The sequence below is a fragment of the Bombina bombina genome, chromosome 3, assembly GCF_027579735.1.
Source record: "Bombina bombina isolate aBomBom1 chromosome 3, aBomBom1.pri, whole genome shotgun sequence".
Classification (NCBI taxonomy): Eukaryota; Metazoa; Chordata; class Amphibia; order Anura; family Bombinatoridae; genus Bombina; species Bombina bombina.
In genome coordinates, this window is record NC_069501.1 from 1,214,040,880 (window position 1) to 1,214,060,040 (window position 19,161).

Genomic DNA, 19,161 nt, shown 5'->3' on the forward strand with positions numbered 1-19,161 from the left:
ACTGTGTGTCCTAATGTCAGCATCAATGTTAATCTTTAATACTAATTTCCCATATACATACTTTCAAAGTATAATACACAATGTAACAAATGGCACTTACAAGTTCTGATGAGTGATCAATGACAGAAGTATCGAGCAATTTGATTCGTTAGTGATAGTTTATAATGTATATTTGAATCAGATTGGCTGATGTCATAAATCATTCCAATCAAAAGTGGTGGAAACATTCACTAGTGTGTGGGTTATTTAAGAGTTTGCGTCATAATTGGTGTGAAAAGTGTTGTGTCAAATATGGCGCAAAGTGGAGAGTCGGACTTGTATTACATGGCTTAAACATGGTGCACAAAGATTTTTCAAAAAAATAAAAAGGAAGTTAGCTATATTATGTTGTGCATTTATTTCATTTGTATCTCTATATCTATTAGTGCGACAAGTTTGAGGCAAAACCTTGCACCAAATATGTAGAAATAATATTGTCCCGTTGATTTGTAATGAGAGACAAAGTTGTAACATAATCCATCAGTAGTAATGTATTTTTCATTGTTATCCCTATATCTACTAGTGCACCAAATGTGGAGCAATAATATTGTTTGATTTTTGAAGGGTATACATATTTAATAATGTTTTAAATTCAGTTTTATTAGGTGATATGCTTCACTCTCTCACAGCATCGAACATAAGTGTTCAGTGCTTTCCGATTCCCATTGACTTCTATAGCATCCGAAACCTCAAGGGTGGCGGATTGAAAACTAGGTACGCTGTGTCGGATAAGACGCAAGCGTAACTATTACTTTTTTGGTAACTTCTTGACTGCTTCAAATTTTGTCAAATAGGAGGGCGAATACACAGATTTACGCTTCAATTCAACGGGTTTTCTATTCACATCGATCTGTGTCAAAATGAGACCAGCGAATCGTATGTTACGTCACAAAATTCTAATTATTCCGATCTTGATGCTTTGATAACTATGGTGCATCAATCTCATGACAACTACGACGCAGAATTCAAGCACATTTTCAGTTGGCACTTTGATAAATAGGCTTCCATATTTAGATACATATGTTGATCTGACATTGTCACTTTTCATTAGAGATTAGTGATTAAAGGGGCTAAAATCCATCTGTGTATTCAGACTCCTTGGTGTCATTGTGTCCAGCGTGTAGATCCACTTAGTTTCTCTTCTTAACAGGGCCTTAGCTCTATCACCACCTCTGAGCATAGGTGGGATGTGATCAATAAGCATGGTCCTGATGCTCGATATTCCATGTTTTTTTTTTGGCAAAAATGATGTGCCACCGGCTGTTCAGAGTCACCTTTTTCAATTGCTTTTCTTATTGTCAATCTATGATTGGCCATTCGGTCTCTGAATGAGGTTATAGTCTTGCCCACATAGAACAGGGAGCATGGACATATAAGAATATATATCACGTAGTCGCTGGTGCATGAAAATTGATGAATATATATATATTTCTTTTTTGTGCAGGAATTGAAGAGACTTAAAGGGACAAATTTATATGCTTAATCACTTGAAAGTGATGCAGCATAACTGTACAAAGCTCACAGGAAAATATCACCTGAACATCTATATGTAAAAAATGAAGATATTGTACCTCAAAATGTCCTCAGCTCACCAGAGTAAGTGTTCTGTAAAAAGTTATCTTTCAGTAACTGCCCAGCTGCAGGTAAAAAAAAATGAAGAAATGAACAGCAGCCAATTAGCATCTGCAGTGCTGAGGTCATGAACTGTGATCTCATGAGATTTCATAGTAAACCTCCGTAAACTGAATAGGGAAATAACATGAGTGTGCACGAGGCACACTCCCTTGTAAGTCTGGGACAGGCATACTGATTTGCTGCTTAAAGTCCATTACAGTGAGGTGTGAATACTTAGGACATTCTGAGGTAAAATGTCTTCTTTTTCTACGTAGAGATGTTCAGGTGATATTTCTAGTCAGATTTTTTCAGCTATGCTGCATCAATTTCAAGTGATTCAACATTTGGGTATCATGTCCCTTTCACACTTCAAGGGACATGAAAGCCAAAATCTGTCTTTCATGAATCAGATAGAATATAAAATTTTAAACAACTTTCCAATGTACTAATGTTATCTAATTGACTTTGTTCTTTTGGTAACCTTTGTTGAAAAGCATACATAGGTATGCTCAGGAGCTAGTAGCTAGCTGCTGCTGATTGGTGGCTGCACATATTTGACTCTTGTCATTTGTTCACATGATGTGCTCAGCTAGCTCTCAGTAGTGCCTTGCTACAACCTAAGCATACTAAGAGACTGAAGCATCTGGAATGTAGCTGTCTGTTCTATCTGAAGCATTAAAGAAAACATTGGGGTTTATGTCCCTTTAAAGGAACAATATTTCTACTTTTAGCATTTTGAGAGATGTCTCTGACATTATTTATAGTATAACTTTATTTATAGTTTGCAAATGTAGATAGAAATAGTTACTTTAGATTGTTTCACAGAATAGGGTATTTTACATTCACAGCAAGCATTTCATATATTATTATTGTCAATTTTGATAGGGGCCTGACATGTAATCTGTTGATTTTCCTTTATGTTAAGTAGGTTAATTTTACACCTATTTACTTTCATTTTTTATTTTTTGTCATTTTTGCAGCTCTTCCTTCAGAAACCCAAGTGTAAACAGACCTGTTAACCATTTATTCTAAATCAAGACCTTTGGCAATGAAGTGGTTAATTGCTTATATCCACCATGCATATACAATTACTTTAATAATCCTGATATAATGCACATGTGGAGAATGTACCTTGGATTTTGGGTTGTGCCCAGTGTCTGGAAATTTAATTTGAAAATATACTCAGATCACAGATTTGTCCTTTTGAAGTGGCATTTTAGCTAAAATGATTTTGGAAAGAGGTATTTTTTAATACACCTTTCAATAGAAAAATGTTTCTAGGTAAAGCTATTTATGTTTCATTGAGAACGTTTCCTGTGCACTGACATGTGGAGCATATATAGATATGCTCTGTGCACCAGCATTTTAAACAGCACATCTGTTCTGAGAAAAGGAGGTGACTTGTATCATGTTGATTAAATAATAGCCAATGCAATAAAACCCCCCTCTATCTCTCTGAGCAGATACGCAGAAGCCTTTTTTTCTAATACAAGTGTACTGTTAAAATGATTCTGATAGAATTTGTTTGCACTGTTCTGATTCTAAACTTTGGCTGTAATATCCCTTTAAAGGGAAATTATTAAAGCATTATATACAAGCCAGTTTATAGCAGTAGAAAGTCACTAAACTGATGATGTTGTATGTAAAAATGTATACGCCAAAAGAGCTAGAGGTTTACAAATTTGAGGCGTGTTCTTTTTTCCCCTACCATTGCAAATGATCAATTGATGGACCTGCCTGACTAAAAACATGGAAAAGTTTAGATACTGAAAAAACATATAAAGTGTGTTTATTCTCTGTATGATAATAGTTCAGTAATGGTATTTATCTGTTATGCACTTATATAAACTTGGGGGTAGATTTAAAAAGCAGCGGATGCTGCAATCTACCCCCATAGTTTCCAGATCGCTAGAAACATAATTTAAGAAGCAGCGCTGTTACTTAACCCGTCCGCCACCTTTTGAGGCAGCGGACAGCAATCATCCCTATACGATACAATTGGGATGATTGACACCCCCTGCTAGTGGCCAATTGGGCGCGAATCTGCAGGGGGCGGTATTACACAAGCAGTTCACTAGAAATGCTTGTGCATGTGCAATGTTAAATGCCAACAGTGTATCCTGTTGGCAATTAGCGATCTCGGACAGACATGATCCGCTATCGCCCGACATTTAATAAATCGGCCCCTTGGTGTTGTACCAACTGGTTAAGTAGTGAAGGAGAACAGAATGAAATATAAATGTATAGTAGTTTTAATGCAGCATACAATGGATGATACCTCGGCTGGAGACAGTAGATCAAAGTCAGGAGAAGCAGCAATAATATATCTCAACCAATGAATATTGTACAGGATAACAGCTGCTTTACAAAATCTCAGTTAAGTATATGGAAAACAAAAAATTTTCAAAGTGGTTCTGCTAGGTTGTGTTTGTGTGTGCATTTCTGTTTGTATGTGTGTATGTGTAAATTTGTGTATATATATATATATATATATATATATATATATATATATATATATATATATATATATATATATATATACATCATTAGCAATGCTTTGGAAGGGTTGCTGTCCAAATGAGGGGTGCTTTGCCACAGAGTGGGGCCCAGTGAGTTCTAGTTAAGCATTTGAAAACAAAGCAAATTAAATAATAGAATTAAATTAGAAAATTGCTTAAAATCGGATGCTCTATCAGAATCATGAAATATTTATATACCTTTAAAGGCACAGTAAAGTCAAAATTAATGTTCTTGATTCAGATAGAGCATGCAGTTTTAAACAACTTTCTAATCTATTTCTGTTAACACATTTGCTTTGTTCTCTTGGTATCTTTTATTGAAGAGTAAAACTAGTAAAACTAGGTAGGCTCATAAGAGCACAGGAGTGTGCACATGTCTTAAAGGGACACTTAACCCACATTTTTTCTTTCATGATTCATAGATAGAGCATGCAATTTTAAGCAACTTTCTAATTTACTTCTATTATCAATTTTCCTTCGTTCTCTTGCTATCTTTATTTAAAAAGCAGGAATGTGATGCATAGGAGCCGGCCTATTTTTGGTTGAGAACCTGGGTTATTCTTGCTTATTGGTGGGTAAATGTAAACCTATAAAAAGCAAGTGCTATCCATAGTGCTGAACCTAAAATGGACTGACTGCTAAGATTTACATTCCCACTTTTAAAATAAAGATAGCAAGAGAACGAAGAAAAATTGATAATACGAGTAAATTAGAAAGTTGCTTAAAATTTCATGCTCTATCTGAATCATTAAAGAAAACAAATTGGGTTCAGTGTCCCTTTAAAGGGACACTGAACCCAATTTTTTTATTTTGTGATTCAGATAGAGAATGCAATTTTAAGCAACTTTCTAATTTACTCCTATTTACACATTTTCTTCATTCTCTTGGTATGTTTATTTGAAAAGCAAGAATGTAAGTTTAGATGCCGGCCCATTTTTGGTAAACAACCTGGGTTGTTCTTGCTGATTGGACAGCACCAATAAACAAGTGCTGTCCATTGTGCTGAACCAAAAATTTGCTGACTCCTTAGATTAGATGTCTTCTTTTTCAAATAAAGATAGCAAGAGAACAAAAAAAATATGATAATAGAAGTAAATTAGAAAGTTGCTTAAAATTGCATGCTCTATCTGAATCATGAAAGAAAACAATTGGGTTCAGTATCCCTTTAAGTACTTTATGGCAGCAGTGTTTTGCAACATTGTATAACAAAGCTTTAAATAATGTTGCAAAACACTGCTGCCATAGAGTACTAAAGACATATGCACACTTCTGAGCTCTAATGAGCCTACCTAGATTTCTCTTCAATAAAATATACCAAGAGAATGAAGCAAATTTAAAAACAGAAGTAAATTGGAAAGTTGTTTAAAAAGTCATGCTCTTTCTGAACCATTAAAGTAAAATTTTGACTTTACTGTCCCTTTAAGAAAAAGCTGCCTCAGGACTCTATTGATCAGTGGCTGATAAACTCTCACAATAAAAAGTTAGATAGATTTTGACGTACTCTCTTTTAGATGGAACAGCAAAATAATTTGAGTATCATGTCTCTTTAGCACAGCTGTTTTGAATGTTATTTTTTTTGTGTGCATGCTTAGCTAATGTTAATAAATTGAATAATTTGCTTATTAAATAATAATAACTTGCACATAAATAAAATACAACCCGTAAAGATTCATTTATAGTGGCAGTGAAGACTTTTGACATTTAAAAGATGTAAAATATAAAATTGCCCTGATCACATGGCTATTTATTTATTATTTATTGATTTGCATTTTAGCCAATTAGTGCAGTGTCATGCACAACTCCATGGGAGAGAGCACAATGTTATCTATATGGCACACATGGATTAGCAGTCTCTAAAAAAGCATGTGATAAGAGGCGGTATGTAGTGACTTAAAAACAGGAAGAAATTTAGAGGTTTAAATGTTATAAAGTATATTATTATAACAATGTTGGTTGTGCACAGCTGGGGAATCAGTAGTAAAGGCGTTATCTATCTTTTTAAGCAATAACAATTTTGGCGTTGACTGTCCCTTTAAGTGTCAACATCATGTAGGATGTAGAAAGATGCTATTGTCCAGTTGAAGTATCCTGTCTCATAATTATGTTTCTCCATCTTAAAGCTGACGAAGTTGTCGTGTTTTTGTTTTATTTTAATATTTTTCCACTGTTTACTAGTTTTCTTTTATGCAGAAGTGGACTGTTTATATAGGATGCCATTTTTATGTATTTGTTGTTTTTTTTTACTTTTAATAATCAGTTTTTGTGATGATATTATCATTGACAGTGGAAGTAGTTCTATGCTGCTAGAAGTTAATTCTTGTATATCTAGCGGGTTAAATTATTGAATTCAGTGGTGCTGATCATGCCACTTGCTGGTACAAATCGCTTTGAACTCCACAGTTTTCAAACAGTGAAGCTGCTTTTTAGTGAAATGTTTTACAAAGGGTTGATTGACTCCAGCTTAGAAAAACAAGTAAAAAATATAAATAGCAGCGTCTGCATATTTTGTCTTTGCATGAGAATTTTGATGGATTGGAATATGGATTATATATACAGTATAGTTCACACTGAAGCTCACTCTCGTCTCCAATAGCATTAACCAGAGTGCCAGCAGCCAGTATTACAATAGAAACAGTTAGGCCCTCACTGGACTTTTTGTTCAATATTGGGATCTCACCCCTTCCTAATATCTACATATTAGTTAGTTATTTAATATATTTTAGATGTCTTTATAAAATAAATATTATGACTCAACTAGATTTTTGACAATGTTCCATTAATATTAGAAAATACCTTGAAGGGGGTTGCAAGAAATTAAAATGTATTTCATTAATGTCTTAAGCAGAGAACAGAGCAAGAGATTGTGCTGTCTGGGTCAAAGAACAAAATGTGGCTCCCAACGCTCTGTCTTCTACATTCTCAAGCACATCATAATCAGATTAAAGTTCTGCATATTAAAATTTCATGAAAACATAATAATACCCATAAGAGAGTAATAGTTCTACTAAAAAATAACACTATTACCCAGAAAAATGCCCTCCTATGTGCCACCGCTGACAAACACTGCCTTGGTCCTCCGGTCCCACCTGGTCTAATTATAAAACCAGTCCTGGTCCCAAGCAAACAGATTTTTTTTAGGGTTACTGGCTTTCACATTGGGTGTTTGCAGAAACTTTTCCAGATGTGTCAAAACAAATAATAATTCACAAACGCAATAACATTTTCCCAATTTGTCTCGCAGAAAAGATTTGCTTGTTGTACACATGATCTGCACATAATTTTAAAAATGATGGCTTATTGGCATCCAAAAAATGAATAAAGTGTTTATGTATTGGTCTAGAGAGAAGAGAAGATTCTGTGTGTCTGTGATTCAGGTAGAGCATACAATTTTAAAGAACTTTCCAATGTACTCCCTACATCAAATTTGCTCCATTCTCTTGGTATCCTTTGTTGAAGAAATGGCAAAGCAATAATGGCAGTTAGCAGAATACATTGAGTGAGTCAATGACAAGGTGCATATATTTGCAGACAACAATCACCAACTCGCTCCCAGTAATGCATTGCTGCTTTTGAGTCTACCTAAGTATGCTTCCCAACAAAGTAAGTCAGGTTTAACTTGAATTTACTGTCCAATTTGTTTATAATCATCAAAATGGTAAAGTTCACTGAATTAATATTTGAGTTCGATCAGGTTGTTACAATTATGTATCATCATCTTGTTCAATTCCACTCTGCATTTCTCATTACTGAGGTCCAAATTGTTATTATTAGTTGTTTTCTCTTAACAGCAAATGTCTCACACAGCCATGATCTGCCAAACAAGGTCTTACAATTCAAAGAGAAGCAAAATCCATTTTTTTCCCCTTCATGTTTCAGCTATTCATTTAATGTTAGGGTTGGTCCCTGGGTGGTCAATAGTGGCTGAAATTTCCTGCACATGGAATTCTTTGGTCACAGGTATATAAAAAGCAAAGAAAAAATAAATGTTACAAACTGCTTAGAAAATAGACTTCTATATCCAGGTATTAAACATTTTACAGCACAAACAGCCTCTGAATTCAGATTGTTTTTTATGTAAAACTGCTGGATACTTAGATACCAAGAAGTCAGTAAACGGTACGCATTGTACCTCTATTGCTTGCTGCATTAAACAGGCTCAGAAACACTGCAAGACTTTACATTTAAAATCCTTTCAACTTTGTACCAGAAGTACAGGAATATGTTTATAAGACAGCATACTTATTATTTATCCAACCCAAAAACAAAGAGCAATGAGCAGCAACGATGAGGTAAAATAAAACTTAGCTTTTATTGATGCAGAGGCATTAAAAAGTTCATGGAGGTGCAAAGATACAAGTGAAATATGACAGTATACGCGTTTCGGCGTTGTGCCGTAATCACTACTGCTAAAGAACACTCAATGAGCTTAACTTAAAAAGGGTATTGGTTAAAACATATTCAAATAAGGATACTCCTTTATGACATCACACAATTGTATCTAATGAGACACTGAACCTGTCAGAATAATTGTCTAACACAACAAACAATAATAAGATCAACCCTAGGTCCTAAAGCTCTTATGTTGCTATATATATGTATACACACAACCATCCTATTACAATAATGAACATTCATTAATGAAAAGATGTATAGAACAAAAATAAGCAAAATAGACATCAATCCTGCATCTACAATTCTTGATAAATTATGTTATAGTAAACACAGGTGAATAGGGCCCATGGATAATATTGCTGCAGCTTAAGAAGGACATACATGAATATAAATATCCATGCTGGCAATTAGATATAAAAAATGAGTCATAGCAACAAAAATATAAAATGGGGCAATCGTTATCTATTACATACATAGTATGTGTGTGTTCTGGGGGGCTATAACTGAATGTAATAAAACCGAAACCCTTTTGTATATAAGTGGAAAATGAGATAAAGATATATATATATATAATGATACCACTAGAAGAGGAATACTACGCAGACAGCAAACCTGGGTGTATGGTATATAGGATAATGTCCCTATATTAGATGGATCATTCCCAATAATTGATTAAATCGTACTCAGCATTGAGGCCAAGCGGTAATTTGGTGGAAAGTTTAAAAATCCAAAGCATCTCACGCTTTTCAAGCAGCTTCTGTCTATCCCCACCCCTTTTAGGAGTGGGTATGTGATCTATGGCTTGCCACTTGAAAGAGGCATCATCTTTGTTGTGTTTGGTACAGAAGTGTTGGACTATAGGCGAGGATGATTTCCCCACTCTAATGGTGGATAAATGTTCCCTGATACGAGACCTTATGTCCCGTGTCGTAAGCCCTACGTACTGAACCTTGCACAAAGTGCAAGTTATGAGATATATTACAAACTGAGATGTACAGTTTAGACAAAAGTTTATCTCATATGTACGTTGTGTGACACAGGACGTGAATGTATCAGAAGTATTTATGTAGTCACACGGTTTGCACCTACTACTCCCACACCTGAACATACCCCTGTGGGTGAGCCATGAGCTCACTGTGGCCCGAGGGTGGCTCAAAACAGTAGGTGATAAGTAATTGCCAAGAGTTTTATTCCGGCGATAAGAACACCTCATCCCTTCAGCCACACAATTGGTGAGTTTATCGTCTGCTACAAGGAGTTTGAAATGTTTTTTAACAATATTGCATACTTCATTATAGTCAGTACTATAATCAGTCACAAACGTTACTTTGTTGGTGTTAAATATAGTTTTTTTGTTATTAACAGTTTTTTTCTCATGTAACATTGGTGTGCGATCCATACACTGTACCTCCCTAGCTGCCCTATTGATAACTTTCTTAGGGTACCCCCTATTTTTCAAACGATCTACAAGATCTGTTTGATGTTCCATGTACACCTTTTCTGTTGAGCAATTTCTCTTCGCTCTAATCATCTTGCCCTTGGCTATGGAGTATAATACACTTTTGGGGTGGCAACTTTTAGCGTGTAGAACCGCATTGCCTGAAATAGGCTTTCTGTAAATGCATGTCTCAATTTTACCTGTAGTTTTGCCATAGAGAGTTATATCCAAAAAAATTGATGGTATCCCTGTGTGTTTCATGGGTGAATTTTAAATTTAAATAATTTTTGTTGATGTAAGCAAAAAAATTGATCAAATCTCCAGCATTGCCTTGCCAAATTAACAACAGGTCGTCAATGAAGCGACCATAGTATGCAATGCTTTGTCTGAAGGGGTTTCCATCTCCATAGACATGGGACAGCTCCCACCAACCCATGTACAGGTTGGCATAAGAGGGCGCGAATTTCGCCCCCATTGCTGTCCCACATCTCTGGAGATAGAAAACCCCCTCAAACTCAAAATAGTTGTGTCTTAAAAGAAATGCTGTGACCTCAATCACATATCTTTTGAAATCAGAATCCAAATTAGAATAATGTGTCAGCATATAATCCATAGCCTCAAGGCCAGATGTGTGGGGTATTGAAGAGTATAAAGCTGTGACATCAATAGTTAACCAATTGCACAAAGGATCCCATGTCAGGGTGTCCATGACCCTCAGAACATTTTTAGTGTCCTGTAGATAGCTCGGTAGAGCTTTAACCACAGGGCACAGAATGGCATCAAGCCACTCTGAAAGATGTTCAAAAAGGGATCCGATCCAACTGACTATAGGACGACCAGTGACATTTTCCAGGGACTTATGCACCTTCGGGAGATGGTGGAATACAGGAGTAACTGGGAACTCAATGTATAAATAATCAAAGGTATTTCTGTCCAGAAAACCTTTTTCCAAACCATCATCCAGAAGGTGCATAAGTTCTACCTGGAAACGCTTTGTGGGATTAGTATTGAGGAGTGTATACTGGATAGGATCATTCAATTGACGTAAGGCCTCATTCTTATAGTCCACAGTATCCATGACCACAACAGAGCCCCCCTTGTCAGCATTACGTATCACAATTTGGTCATTATCCTTTAACTCTTTTAGGGCTTTTCTCTCTGAATGTGACAAATTGTCAGGAGATTTTTTACCCTGAAGAGCAAGGTCCATAAGGTCCTTCTCTACCCTATTGTAGAATTTTTCTACAAGGGGGCCTCTGCTGTGGACTGGATAAAACGTGGAGGGCTTTTTATAGCCAACAAATTTGTCAATATGTGCTGTTCCCATATCAGCAGTACTCTCCCTATCCATTTTTAATGCCTCTGCATCAATAAAAGCTACGTTTTATTTTACCTCATCGTTGCTGCTCATTGCTCTTTCTTTTTGGGTTGGATGTCTAATGCCCTTACGAGCAGCAACACTTCCTAAGTGGCAAGCCGTGGAGTCGGCTTTTTGGTGAGACAATTCACAACATTTAGATTTGGAGATTTGCATTGGCCCAGACGCACAAACCCACGGACGCACCTTCTGTTTCCAGCTCCCCCATTGGTTCACAGAGTATTGCGGTCATTTCCGGTTTGACGGCTCCAGAGAAGCTAGCGGCTGCACATCGGTGCAGCGTTTCTTTACCGGGACCGACTGTGACGAAGCCTGGTCTTCGCAGGGACGACTGGAGAATAAAAGAAAGACAAGCAGCAGTTGAGGTGCGGGGCGGTCGATTGACAGCATCTGTAACGGAGCCTGGACTTCGAGAGGACAGATCAGTGAGTGCGCTGAGCCGGCTTCCAAACATAGACATATCATTTTTTTGGCAGGTACTGTTTCCTCAAATTGCATAAAGGGATTCATTTCCCCACTGTCATTGTGGACATAAGATAGCAACAGTAATTAGTATCCACATATAAGGAGCAGCATCTTAGCTGAAATGGAACATTTTTACTTGCTTTTTGTATATGTTGTTCTCAATTGAATTAACACCCACTATCTTCCACACTGAGTGATTTCAAAGCCACATTAATCTCCTCCTCATCCTGCTATTTGGTTCATTTAATTTACTTATTATTTATTTCACATTCATTTCTGCCATTTGTTTACATTTTTGGATGTTTATTCATATGAATATTTAGACAATTGTTTAAAATTAATTTTTATTGTTGAGCTTATTACTGAATTTTTGTGTCTCAAAATGATTATGTTTAGCTTAATATGCTAATGTGTGTCTCGTTATGTTAACAAGTGACTCCATGGGGGCGTGACTTAGTTCAGAAGCAGAGCGAGTTTTGTGATCGCAGGTTTTAATGCTTTGTGATGAAGATAATAATACTGTATTTCTTAGATATGTGCATGATCGAAAAATTTGGTTCGGTTCGATTCGGAGGTTTTCGAATTTCGTTTTGGATCGATTCGAATTTGGAAAACTTTGAATGAATTTGTTTCGGATTCATTCGGATTCGAAAAAATTTGTCTGGATTCGGTTCGGAAATTTGGAATTTCGGTATCTGTGCTGTAGACTAGTATTATGTACTGTATATTAGGTGTAACCCATAGCAGAGTGATATAACCTAATATACTGTACAATACTAGTGTAATCCATGTCCATCCGAATTTACCGAATAAATCCGAACTAATTCGGATTTATTTGGTAAATTCGGCAGTATTTTAATTTGGAAATTTGGTTCGATCCGAATCTCCGAATTTCCGAATTTCCGAATCTAACCGAACCGAATTGCACATGTCTAGTATTTCTTTTTCATTGAAACACTGCAAGACTATACATTTAAAATCCTTGAAAATTTGTACAAGAATATGTTTACAAAACTGTGTGCTTAATGTATTGCCATTCATTTCTGCCTTTGCATTTGGAATATGTGTATGCAGGTTTTGATACTGTGTGATGAAAATAACTTAAAGGGTTAGAAATTCTTCCACATGTGTGCTTAAATAAAATACTTTATTTTAATTAACATTAAATAAGTAATGGAATAAAACTATTTTTGTTTGCAACTAAAGCTTCTACATACCTTCAATATTAATGTTTAAGTTATCCTGAAACGAGCAGTAACGACTGCCCATAAAAGGAGGAAGAGTTTATGCTAATGCTGTTTCACCCCCATCCAATGGAGAAGCGGCTGTGTCCGTTCATTTTAATATGCATGTGATGTAATGTCTGTCCCCTTAGCATGCACGCTTGCTATTTTCGCATGCACACTTTGGACAGAAACACACAGCCAACATATTTGTTTTTCTTTTAATCGCTGGACACCGGCATCCAACGCTTAGAGCGTGATGCTTCGCTGGGTAAGTAGAGAGAGGAGGACGCAATAAAATAGTTTAGATACGCATGCGGGCTGCCATAATGTTTCTACCTAGGTAGAACTTTGTAATAGGGCCATGTAATGAATATAAAATGGGTTAACGCAGATTTAAATGTAGAATTAAAATTACAAGGAAAGAAATGAGAACTTTAAAGAGGTACCTATTAGAAAGATATTTATTATTTATAGAAGTTTTGAATAAGTCAAAGAATTTGTTTGGGTTTCCTATCCCTTTAAGTTCTGTATTCCTTTTTCATTTAAACCTCTTTAGCAGTGTGGTTTCTCAGGATGTGCTTGGAACCATCCTTTTCTCTTTTGCTGTTAAAGCTGTGAGCATCAGATTGAGGACCTTTCACATGGACCCTAATATTAATATGTGTCTGCCATTTTGACCACTTTTGGCTTTGGCAGCAGAGAGTCTGTTTGACTTTTTAGCAAACATGTAGAACCTTCTTTCCTTTGATCTCTTGTCAGTTCCCTCACTTGACTCATGTCAGGGCCCAGAGACAAGAGTCCTGACACACAGTTGTGAGTATTCAGCCTTTGTGGTACAGCTGTGCAGTAGTTGGTTTCCAGAGACTGAGTGAGATGAATTAATTGTCTAGAGCAATATCCCTCAGTGGATTTGTGAGCCAGGCACTGCTTTGATTACTGCCACATTAGTATATGATGTTAAATTTTGTTCCCACATCACATTCTTGTTGAGCATTCAATCCTCCAGACTGGATTTCCAACAATTCCTATGTACACATTTACCTTACTGGCATCACTTTCTGTGGTACTTATAGATGCTATGGTATTCTGACCAATGTTGTCAAACTTACCAGTTTAATGCCTGACATAATGAACTGTTATATAAATCCACAATCAAATCAGTGTTAGGCTTAACTCATTACAGTCATTTTTCTCTCCTGGATCGCAATGTCAGAACTGATATTTCTCCCACACAAATGCCATATACTCTGCAATATAGTGAAGAGAAACTGCGAGACCTGCCTTCTGTTCACCATACTTAATTACTACTAGTGGCTAACATTTTAGATTGACAAACTGCAAAAATCCACAACGATAACCAATATGCAAACTGATATTTAATTCTGCTTATTGATAAGAAGTTGGACCATTATCTTTAGGATATGGTTAACTTTTTAAAGCTACTTTTACAATTTCAGTTAATTAGTAAAATGTCATATTTAGAAAATCGTAGACAAGCAATTTGTGCCTTTGGCATTCTATGAGATTATGGGGCCGATTTATCCCATGTCTGGCGGACATGATCTTCTGTAGCGAATCATGTCTGCCAGACTTCGATAAATGCAGACAGCAATCGGCCGCTAGCAGGGGTGTTAATCAACCCGATCCTATGAGATCTGGCAAATTGATGTCCGTCCCCTCAGAGGAGGTGTACAAGTTAAGGAGCAGCGGTCTTAAGACTGCCACTTCTTAACTCCTTTTGCAGACAAGCCTGAAGGCTCATGCAGAAACAGGGATATACAGCCCCATTCGGGCCGTGATAAATCAACCCCTATAAATCTAGATAAGCCTTTTGGACGTATATATTTATGCCACTTTTCCAGGTCTTTCTTTATTGATGAAATGCATCCTACAATCTCTATGAAATGAGTTAACAGATGGAGCCTGCCTTTGGCAAATGGGCACAAAAGGTCTGCCATTTTTAATCTTCTTAATTTTGGATACAGAACTCTTCTTCTAAGCCCTATTGGACATTCCCCTCTCTGAAATATTAAATGGTCCAACTATCCATATTTCATATGTTGCAAATTAATCTTTCTTTGTGCAGAGATGTTTTTGGCAAATGCACCTGCTTCCTAGATATTACTAAATTAATAATCACATTTTTTGGCACTTTTATGGTTGTTGATAGTTCATAATCATACATTTTCAGCATTTTAAAAATGTAAAATGTCTTAAGTTTATGTGTTCTAAGTAAAGAATTTGAAGGAAAAAAGTTCTTGGAATCATATATAAAAAGTCTTCCAAGATGAAATCAACCTTCTATGATACAATGATTCCACTGTATTTAACATTAGATCTTCCAAGATTTTTCCACTTATGGAACCATCATTTTCTCTTTGGGAGAACCCAGCTGTTAGTAACGGTATATGGTTGGGGGTGCCAGCGAATTTGATGGAGGGTTTCTTTATTTAATAGGTCTTTAACCTATATGTTTATGTAGAAGATACCTTTAATTGACCAACCAAATATGGGAGACATTACAAAACTTATGACATATTCTAAAAACCTGATCAGACTTCATAATCTGTTTCCAAATCAAATGTCCTAAGAATGGCAACCACCCCCTAAAACCTCCTTTAATGTCTTAAAGGAGTTTTATATTAATTTCTTATTTTTTTTTTATTTGACATTTTAAACTGTGATGTTACTGTACTTCCTTCGTGTCAAGATAGTGAATTGGATTGAAACCGATACCTTTAGATAATGCAAATTAATAAAAGTAGGAGCTTCTCTCCTTCCCTGTGGACTCTGTGTGACATTTTATTTATTAATCTTAATAGTGACTTTTTTGGTGTTCATAAATTAAGCTATGTAGTATTTTTTTAATTTGATATTGTGTGATAAATATTTATTGTGAGATATTGTATTTTTAAAAAATTATGTTATAGCTTTAACTGAAAGGAACTTTTCAAGTGCAACTTTTTAGTATCTTTTTTTATTCCACACAGTAATTGATGCACACTTTACTGGCTTTTAAGATTAGACTCACACATATATACAGTATATATATATATATATATATATATATATATATATATATATATATATATATATATATATATATATATATATAAAATAAAAAAACATCTACCAATATTCTCAGGTTAATCTTTGATTTGAATACATCTTTATACGTAGCATTTATTACTGTTTAATGTTCCTTTGAGGTGCAGACATTTACTCTGCTTTAATAGAAATCTAGAATTATATGTAAGTCACCATCCCTAGAAATGGTCTCACAACTTTATATATATATATATATATATATATATACCTGTGTATATATATATATATATATATATATATACATACATACATATACATAAAAGGAAAGGGAATGAGGAGTCGCTGGAACAGGTAACCAGGTGGTTTTATTCAAGCATTCAATGTGGAGCACAAAACAGTGTACAAGGCTAGTGCTTACGGAACAGAACTGACGCATTTCACGCATGCTCAATGCGCTTCATCTGAGATCTCTGATGAAGCGCATTGAGCATGCGCGAAATGCGTCAGTTCTGTAAGCACTAGCCTTTTACACTGTTTTGTGCTCCACATTGAATGCTTGAATAAAACCACCTGGTTACAGGTTCCAGCGACACCTCATTCCCTTTCCTTCTATGCGTTCTTGGCTGAGCAAGCCCTGAGGATTGGAACCTGCTTAAGCACACAGCTTCGTTACCAGCAGTGACGATATACAGAGGTACCCCCTTCGTTGTTTGTGAGTATTACCTTTTACTTGGCCGTCCCTCTCTGACGTCACCACCAGGAGGAGCTTGAACGCGGCACCCGCTGTGCGCACCAACTCAGGCGCATACCTGATTATCAGCGGTTACCATCTTACTTCATTTACAGGTGACGCCAACCACAGGTGAACCTGACACCACTTTCGTCTAGCCTTTTCTCCTGTTGCCCTTTGCCTGACTGACATAAAGGACAGAGAGGTATGTGCCTGTTTGCACTTCTATTTAATCACACCAAAGGGGGCAAATTGTCTTACCTCATTACTGATCTGTGACTGACATAAACTGGTTATATGGTTATATTGTTTTATTGATCTTTGCACCACGATTTGTGCACTCATTACTTCCACTGCTGGGGACTCACACCTTTATTTGATTGGACTGAGCACATTCCTTCCCTTTCTGATTATATATATATATATATTTTATATATATATATATATATATATATATATATATATATATATATATATATATATATATATATATATATATATATATATATATTTTGTAAACAACCAGGAAACATGCAAGACAGTGTTTTCTATACTTCATGGCTTGATTCTAACAAGGAAAAAAAAAATATCTTAAAAAACTAAATAAAATCTGGAATCTTTCTGGTTCCAAATTCCTCATTAAAGTGATACATTTACAGTGATTAAAAACAGGATGTAAGATTTTCCTAATGTAATAAAAATGTTTGCTATACATAAGGGCTTCATAAATATGAGAAAAAGCAGAGGATCTGGGGCTTGTACTGAGCCAGACACTTCTTATATTATGAGCACCAGGTGGTTCATATCTGCTTACAGTTTGTATGTTCAGGGTTTGATCAAAGTCCCATGGTGCAGAATAATTTTTGTGACTTTGATATTAGGGTGTCCTTATTAAATTTGACTGGCAGCATTAGTAACAATGCCATATAGAAGCCTATCTGTATTACCACTGTCAGCAAACACATGTGAAGAACATAGAGATAAGTAACAAACTAAACATTAAATGAGTAGATTGTCCAACTGAATTATTTATATCAGTGATTATGAGTTTTGTAGAAAATTGCCAGATGCTTGCATTATGTAAGATGGGATTCGTAGATGTCATTGCCAAGGATGAGCAAATATTTTGAAACATTTGAATATATTCTAATTCATTTTGTTTTTATGTTGTTCTTTATGCTACCACAAATTCAGTTACTGGAATTAATATTTTGTCATAGTATTAGATCTTTATAAATGTACATTATGTTTTTATAAAATGATAGTGTGAAATACTGTAGATATTAGGGGTTTTGTAGACCAGTTGGATCAGTAAAGGGTGTTTTTTTAATGTAATACTAATTGCTAGTGGTTTGTTGGGGGCACATATTAAGACTGTTTGCTTGTACAGTCACTTAAAGGGACACTAAACCCAAAATTGATTCAGATAGAGAATACAATTTTAAACAACATTCCAATATACTTCTATTATCTAATTTGCTTCATTCTTTATATATAATTTGTCGAAGAAATACCAATGTACATGGGTGAGCTAATCACACGAGGCATCTATATGCAGCCACCAATCAGCAGCTACTGAGCCTATTTAGATATGCTTTTCAGCAAAGGATAGCAAGATAATGAAGCAAATTAGATAATAGAAGTAAATTAGAAAATTGTTTAAAATTGCATGTTCTTTCTAAATCATGAAAGAAAAAAATGTGGGTTTCATGTCCTTGTTGCACATGCTCAGTAGGAGCTGGCAATTTAAAAAGTGTAAATTTAAAAAGATTGTTCACATTGTGTTAATGGAAATAAATTGGAAAGTTGTTTAAAATTGATGCTCTATCTGAATCAAAGTTTAATTTTGACTTGAGTGTCTCTTTAAGGTACAAGTGTTAAATAAACACAGCAGATTAAGTGTAATGTCTGTATGGTGGCATTGTAATACATTAGCAATAAAACCCTGCTCCTGCTTTAAAGGTCTTTTGATATTCCAATTTATAAATCGACTTGTTGCTAAGGGCTCGGTTAAAAATTTACACAGACAAAAAGAGTGGGTAAAAAAATTGCCTTTATTATTAAACGTTTAAACACAGGAAATCTCCATTCATTATAGTAGCAAACAAGTATGGAATGCATCAGAAATCCGATCATGCTTGAAAGAACTGCAAATACTTTCAGATTGTAATGTATAATGTTTAATTATCTGTAGTAAAACAACCTTGCAATACAGTTTTCTTATTTATCTTTTTTTCCACCGTTTCCTGTAATTAAATTGGAAATTTAAAGGGATAATAACCCCAATTTTTTATTTCATGATTCAGATAGAG